Genomic DNA, 8,889 nt, shown 5'->3' with positions numbered 1-8,889 from the left:
ATGGGCCGCTATATTTTTATGACCTTGTCAGCAGAGGCACGACTGGAAACACATCAAAGTTTGCTTCAGGCAAAACTGAACTTGATTCCAAAATCGAAAAAAATCGCTACCCACTCAGATGTTTTGTAAAACTATGTGGCTGATGAAGCTTAATTGGTAATAAGAAAACCTGGTTTCTGTTGACCTAAAGTCACCAGTTCTCTCTCTCGCGCCCACAGACCATCTTATCTGAGCCAAACCTTTATGAACCATCACCTTGTAATCCTGCACCTTTACTGCCCTTGCTGTGCGCTGCTATCAAGGAGAAGGTAATCAGCTTATCATAAAGACATGATTTATAGAACTTGTACGCAATAAGGGCATCTCAGGGAATCAGACCTTCTTTGATATCCTCCAATGAGGTGGTGTCACATTACACTTTTCACCTTAAATCAAGAAATAGTGAGACGCGAGACTTCCCTCCGCTCAGTAGACTTTGTATTTACTGGCACAGCGGCTTTAAAACCAAACTTCAGCGCGTTCCCCATCCCGTTCATTTGCCTGAACGAGCTGCGGAAGGAAGGAGGAGAGGAAGACTTGTTTCGGTACTTTCTTGCCTTATCTCAGATCATATCCAATCACTGAAGGCATGTGATGTTGGGCAATAGGCTCATAAAGCACGGCAACTCTTTATGAGCCGGACTGTGAAACTCCGGCCTCACTGAATGACTCTGTGGCTTCAGGGGGGCTTCTGCACTGCGGAAACATGTTTGAACAAATGTCCTTATCTTGAGACAACACAGAGTGAGAAATGAAGAACATTTAGCAAAAAGCTGATACAGCGGATATAAAAGCTACATGAGTTTCCCTAGGTTTCAAGTTATCAGGACATAGCATTGAAATGTTATCTCAAATGTTAATCATTTTGTAACAGTGTTTGTTAATATGCTATATTCAGGCCTGAAGTTCTGATTCTTTCCTACTGCAGGTATCTTTGCACATATTATGCAGATTCATATTCATATTCATTCATTCTGTCATATTCATTAAATGTGTTGTTACTCTGTCGTGATTCCTTCTGGACACATGACATCTATTGCATCTGTCCATCCTGGAGAGGGATCCTCCTCTGTTGCTCTCCTGAAGGTTTCTTCCCTTTTTTTTCCCTGTGAAAGATTTTTTCTATTTCTTGGGAGTTGTTCCTGATCCGATGCGAGGTCCTGGGACTGGGATGTCGTATATGTATAGATTTTAAAGCACTCTGAGTCACATTTATAATTTGTGATAATGGGCTATACAAAATAAACTGAATTGAATTGAATTCAAAATCAATTACGAGTAGCCTTAGATGCATTTGGAAAATATTTCTGTCATTTGTTTTGTAGTAGTTAGTTACATTACATGATGTGAGTGTTAGTTTATTTTAACAATCAACTTATTTTGATAACCTATTTTCTCTTAGTTTAGTTAAGCTTGATTTAGTTTAGCTTCACAATTAGTTTAGTACAGTGAAGGTCAGTTTAGCTATGTTCCGTGGTAGTTTAGATTAGAGTTCAGTTAAGCTTATGATGTTAACTTAACTCTGTTCACATACATACAGGTTTTCATATACATACAGGTACATACATGACTTTTGACCTCTGCATTTAACCCATCACAGCATGTTGAATCAGTGGGCTGCTGTTAAGCCCCAATATAGGGTATTGCACAAGGCCACAGCCACTTATCTGAGTTCATTTAGATTATTTTTAAGTCTACCAGGGTGAGTTTGGATAAGTTTAGCTTTATTTACTCTTGTTTAGTTTAACCTAGCTGAGTTTATTTTAGCTTTTGCGAGATAAATATTTTGTTGTCACTTTGGAATTCAGGAATTGTAAGGAATTACTTCATATTAATAAACGTACATTCTCATTTTCATAGGGATATTCAGTTTTGTAATAGAACATGTTAATTTTCTACATGAAAGCCTTGAATCCGTGTTGAATTAAAGCTGATCCTCACCGCAAAGCCGTGCAGGTGTTGTCAGACAGGTAACAGATGCGGTTACAAAATGGGGATGTTATAAAAGTGACATTTTATGTGATTGCTGTTGGGTCTTGCTGGCCCTGACTCCATTCAAGGTTTTTTTGAAGACAATGCAAAATAAAGGACGTGGGGATGTGTTTGTGGTGTGTCTGGGGTCATGCAGGGGGTTTGGTCAGGGAGGTCGCGGGGTGGGGAAGTCACACAGGTAGGGGACACGGATACCGGCGGTGGGACTGTGCAGTCACCATGTCTCAATCTACAAACTGACCCTGCATGAGTGGTCTTGAGCAACAGCTAATGGCCCCCAATTACTGTTTCTCTGTCCTCCAGAAAGCAGCCAGTGTGGCGTGACTCTCTGAAATGAGTCTTCCTCACCAAAGCATGGTAACCACCCACATGTTTAGAGATTGAGGAGGTTTGATGTTATTGTTCACATCTGAGATAAAGCGACACATTTACACTTGCCTTAACTCTTCTTTTGCCCACCTATGACACCAGTCTGTCTTCGGGTCAGTCCTCCGAATCATTCAGCGGTTTGAGCATGTTGAAATCTAGATGAAGCCAGTGAGGGTGGGAAAAGAGCAGAGAGAGGGGCTGAGGTGGAAAGGTCAACCTGATGTTTCACCGTGAAGCCAGAGAGGGAAATTTTTTTCCGGCAGGATGCCTCCTGTGGTCGAGGTTAATGTGGTGTTGGAGGAACAGAGATGTGCGGATGAATTAATTTTCGGGATGAGCAGAGGAGCGTGGAGACAGAGGTCTAAAGTCCACCGGTGGTGGAGCTGTAGAAGGACGGGGTGGGGTGGGGAGGGGGAAGAGGGGGGGGAGGGGGGGGGGTCTGAGTGCAGAAGTAAGAAATTAAATTTCCATTCTAGTTGGTGGCCAACGTTTAAAGAAAGCCGGGCTCAGGCTAAAATATCCCAACAAGTATTAGATGTACAGACATTCCTCTTGACTTCAGTGATTCCCTGAGTTTCCCTCTCGCGACACCATGAAGTTGACATTGTTGTCTTTTAGTGAAATATCATGACAACTATGGGAGATCAGAGTTTACAAAGTTGGACAATTCGTGGTAACTTCGGTGATCCCATAACTTTTCATTTAACGCCATCGTCCGTCTGACATTTTGGTTTGGACCGAATATGTGCAAAACTAATGATATTCCCATTACATGCCTCACAGAGCTGCGAGCGTGGCTGTGTCTTGATTTGTTTTATCCAGAGCAGCGTTCCTAAGGTCCACTGGGAGAGAGAGCTGGTGACCGTACGCAGACAGAACTGCAGGTGCTTTATGCAATCACAGGGGACAAGACAGACACCATGGTTAACTGAGTGTGAAGATTTGCTCTTTACTCGTGAAATAATAGATAACTGGGTTCCACATTAAGTGGCACGGGGCCAGAATTGTAATTGTTCAAAAGCTACTGTGAGACCTTTCATATCACAGTTCATGTTTACAGTAAAAAAACGATTATACACTTACAGAAAGATTGGAACTCATCACGACAAAAACAGGGGAAGTTTAGACGTGTGTGCCACTGTTGATGACAGGTGTTTCATAATGTTCCTCCTTTTATTGAAGAAACTGTTTTCTATAGGTCTACCCCCCCCCCCCCCCCCCCCAGTTCGCTGTTCAAAACACACACTGTGACTTCATTCATGTCAAACTTGAGATAAGTTACTGTAGTTTTCTTGACAATGATCCCATTTAGCACTCTCGCAGCGAAGCCACACCGACATCGATCGGTGTATGAAGCAAAAGGAAATGTGCTGATTCCTCACACACTCGGTTATCCATTAACTGTTCACAAAAAAACCAGAAATAAAAAGAGCTTATAGACCTGGACAGATAACCTCCTACCGCGTTTGTCAGAACAGGCAAATAAATTGCTGACAGAAAAAATAATTGTCATTGTTGCTACCGTCACATTTTTTGGTGTTATTGCTGCGTTTATGGCCAAAATAAAGATCTATGAGTGTCAGATAGTAGGAGGAGGAAGAGAGAGAATATTTCACCTGGGAATTTAAATGTTTTAAAAATATATTTTTGAAGCAGAAGAGATGAATTTGACTAGCTTCAAAAGCCCACGTTAAATGTATGGGGTTTGTTTGAAGAGATCCTATTTAAACTTACTATCATGATTATTATGTATGTATATGAACTCTAATCTTTTTCTAAAAATAAAAGTAGCAATACGACAATGTAAACATACTCCATAAACCAAGTAAAAGTAATATTACTTATGTAGAAGTAAAGAAGCATTATCAACAAATGGAGTAACATGCTTACAAAAGAGGATAAACACCAAAATTGGCTTTTATTTTAAAAAAATGTCAATCTGTCACTATTTCCAGGCTCTGATAAATCTACAGAGCTAATGATGAATAATGTATTTGTTATATTATTAGCAATTAGGCCTACTAACACAAATTAAAACTGTAGTCCAACATGTATTGCCGTCGCTGCTTTTCTTGGAGCTGATTTGAATTGTGTTGTATACCTTCTGGACAATTATTACCTTCGCATTGAAAATGCGGAAGGTAATGTTTTGATCGCCGTGTATTTATTATTATTATTTTTTTACATTTATTTATTTATTTGTATGCGTGTTATTCGCATAACTAAAAAAGTATTAAACCGAATCGCATGAAATTTGGTGGGATGATTGCTTATTATCCGGGGACCATTTGATTAGATTTTGGGATCGATCGGGTCAAAGGCCAAGGTCATGGAAAAGTCAAAATCTTCTTTTTACCATAGCACAGTCAATTTTTATCCAATTGGCATGCAACTAATGCCGAAATGTTCATAATTCAATGCCCAATCTTGTGATATGCGAAGGTATGCGCTCTACCGAGTGCCCGTTCTAGTTCTAAAACATGTTTTCGTTTGTTAGATTATCATACGGTTCGTCTACAGCTGTAGTGGAGTGCATTTGCCTCTGAAAATGGTCCCAAAAAAAATCTAAAAAGATGCCCTTAGCTTTACTTCTTTATTGTTTAAGGTCCCACATTCTATAAAATAATAATAACAACACAAATAATAACAGCATGAAGAAGAACAGGAGTCACGGAGTGTTGAGCTGAAAGAATAATGTTAAGTGTAGTTTTGAAGCTGTTAAAGACGGTCCAGTGCCTGGCAACTCAAAGATTATTGCTTCTGTGATTAATTACCATTGCATATTGGTATATATGTAGCGGAGTAAAAAGGAAAACACTTTTCCTCTGAAATGTAGAGGAGCAAACTCTAAAGTAGTAGAAAAGTACTCGTACCTCAAGATTTAGTTGGGGCGGTGAATGTTCTTGGTTACTGTCCATGAACATCTGAATAACAGGATGTGAAACCGATTGATAAAGAACTAGTGTATGAATGAATTTGATCAGAGATTATCAGAGACATTGTTGTAAATTGTGTGTTTTTTGCTCATGTTGTGTAATTCTGTGCGTGCGCTTCAACAGCCGTCTGTTTGTTCTGCAGGTTTCAGTCCCAACGTTCCACCTCTCATGGCGGCTAATGGCAGGTGTGCATGCCTCTGCATTAATGAGGGTGCTGTGAACTTGCGGTTTAATCGCAGAGGAAGCCGAGCAGGTAATTACTTTTGAATCTCTAATTGCGCAGACGAGGAGAAAGAAAACACGGGCAGGGAGGCAGCCAACCCAAATCACATGGATCCTTCTGCTGACTCCCAAAGTGGCTCTGAGTGTCAGAATGAGCTCTTTAAAAAGCATCCGAACATCACTGGCTTATCAATGCAGGTAAAGCTATTCAAGCTTGTTCTTCATGTCTTGTTGTTGTTCAAGCTCCAAATACAGATCAAATGGAAAATACACTCAATTGTTAGATTAATCATTTTTTATGCCCTGCTGCAGTCAATCATGACTTATTTTAATATGTGGTGCAAAGTAACAACTTGTTCTCAAGTATTGTACATAAGTAAACCGTTGAGGTATTTGTACTTTACTTAAATATTTCAATTAATATAGATTTGACCCCTATACTACACAGGAAAATATTGCACAACATTCAGACAACTGTAGGACATGTACTACAGCTTGTATACCTTCAATCTTATGCATGCAATCTTTTTATAAAAAACAACTTGTTAGCTGGTGAGCTCCAACATTAACGCTTGAGTTCAGGTTGATTTGGGTTATTTTTGGCTGACCTTCTACGGATTCTCTTTTGTCTATAAAATCTGACCTATCATTCTGTCAATTTAATTGCAAAGCTGTCATCAGTAAAGGAGCTGAATACCAGACATCACTGCTCATAGAGCCTCTCACAGCTCATATATATATCTATATATATAGATATATATATAACCTAAAACAAAGCTTGTGAAGCACTGTTTTACTCTGTTGTTGTCTTAATGAGTCCAACTTGTCTTTCTTGCAAAGCACAACAAAGAGTTCACACAGCATTTGTATGTTAACGAGCACAAAGCAAAGATCTGATAACTGCATTCCAGCCTTGTTTCAAAATGCACTGCTAAATAAAGAGACTTCTTATCGTGCGCCATAATTCGTCACAAACTCTTCCTTGTAGGCATGTGTTTGACTTCCCGCTGAGTACAACAGCTAATGGCTTGGATCTGATTTACTCATGTTCTTTTCTCAGGAGATTTATTGCACAGCGACACACCTTTCATGGACCTGGCACAGTTTTTCGGCTCAAAATAAGGTCAGGGTCGATATGTGAGACTGTGTGTTTGAACTTTATTGTCATATGCTACGGGTGCACACTGTGTACCCAGTGCTATGAACTCCTAAAATATACAGAATTAGAATAGAGAGATTAAATAAAAGGTTGCAGAAAGTGACCAAAACATCATGAAAAAGTGGTGCAGGTGCGAGACAGTGGGTCGGTCTTTACCTGCACGATGTCCTGTTGTTCACTAGGTGACAGCAGTGAGTTCAACAAGAGGTTCAGAGGAGCTTTACTTTCTGCAGCGTGCCTTTACAAAAGGAGTCTATGCTTTCACCACAGGACTATGCAAAATAAACCTCTGGTACGGAACTGAAGCCCATGTGCCAGTGTCCGAGTCATGCAAATCTCCGCATTAGTTGACCAGTTCAACAGTCACTGATAGATAACCAGGGAGCACATGTCGACGATGGCACATCTTGCACACTGTTAGGAACATGTGGGTATAGTTTTGCTTTTAGTGAGGATCAAATGATTCCATCTCCAGACTCACCAAAAAATAAAAGCATTATTTCGGAAAAGTGAAATGAACACCTGCTTGTGTTGAGCAGCTTTGCTCCACGCACTTTGAGTGGTGTTCGGCCCAATACATGGGTGAATACACGGAGGAGCTTATTGTTTATGCATCCAACACATCTCTGGATTACTATAGTTGACACTACATCTGGTTTAACCTAATACACACCGGTGTGGTCGTCCTGTCGTTATACTGCAGTTTTCTTCTCATACTTTCGAGTGCCCATGTATGCTTTTTTTTACCCTTTGGGCTCATTTACTTTCTCTGAGTCAGTCAGTCTGAATGTGACGCTGCTGACAACCACTTTGCTGTACTATAATAATAATAATTTTAATAATAAATACAAAATATAAAGCCTTACAAAAATGACATTAAACAATCAAGCACAGAGATATATTACAGTGTTGCATCTAACAATCTCTTGATAATGGATAGAGCAGTCTGAGCATTTAGAATACTGCAAAACATGAAATAAATTGATATTTTCTCATGAATTTATCTCTTCTGATGTGTTTGAATTCGAAATATAGTCTGATAAATATAAATAAAAACATTATGTCGATAACAACAAACCTGTTTCCTGGAAAGGCAGTTGTGTCTCTGTTGAAGAAGACACAAAGGACACACACAGGTGTTAATAATTACATTAATATCAGCTTAATTACATTCAGCTGCGTATGTTTCACGGCTCTGGTACTGTGCATGAACTAATGTTATAAGTTCAACCTTGATTCTTTCTACTGTGACAAGTCGAAATGTCTGCTGACAAAAAAAGGGCCCGTCGATGACAAAAGAGACATTTCTTTCTTTACTTTAATTTTTTAAATGTTGCTCTGATTGTGCATTTTATGTTTGTAATTTTATAAAATGTAAAATGTAAAATATTATATAGGTGGAGGCTTCAAATAAGCCTAGTTGACTTTTTGTCTCTTCCTGTACTGTGATATCCATTTATCTCTGTTGTTATTTTTATTTTGTTTTATTGTTTGAATTGTGCAAATAAATAAATCTTGTGTCGGCTCAATCATAGTTTTCTGCATCATAGACTAGTATAAGCAGTCTTTTTCTTCTGTTTTCACCTGATGCCATAGCGATAGCAGGTCTGCCCCCCTGTGCACCCTGACAAAGTGGCTGTTGCTTCGATCCCTGAGTCAATATTGACCACCAGCCTGCAGGAGGGAGAAGCGGCAGCAGCAGCAGCTGGAAGGAGGACAGCCAGCAGATCATCATCAGCTACACACACACACACACATACACAAACACGCACACACACATACACACACCACACACAAAAGAGCATACTGTCAATATGATGGGATTATTGATTGATAATCCTCTTGAGGATACATTTTCACATATTACAGCATTTGTATTTTATATTAGGCTTTTATACTTTAACTACAAATATATCCAGAGACCTGATAGGATTAAGTTAAGTCATTGTTCAGTTTTTTTTTTTTTAAATAAGGAAATGGCTCTGGTAGCCGGGCGCACTGTCAAAACTAAAAATATTTAAAATGGAAATAGATAATTAGGTAAATGACACACGGTTATCATCATCTATCTAGAGTCATCCATCTTTTAAAAGAAGTGTCACTTGCAATTCATTCCTAAATATGTGAAAGTTAAGTAAAGTTCAACAATGTATCCCTGAAAGCTCCAGGGCT

The sequence above is a fragment of the Pseudoliparis swirei genome, chromosome 20, assembly GCF_029220125.1.
Source record: "Pseudoliparis swirei isolate HS2019 ecotype Mariana Trench chromosome 20, NWPU_hadal_v1, whole genome shotgun sequence".
Taxonomy (NCBI): Eukaryota; Metazoa; Chordata; class Actinopteri; order Perciformes; family Liparidae; genus Pseudoliparis; species Pseudoliparis swirei.
Note: the sequence above shows the minus strand (reverse complement) of the source record.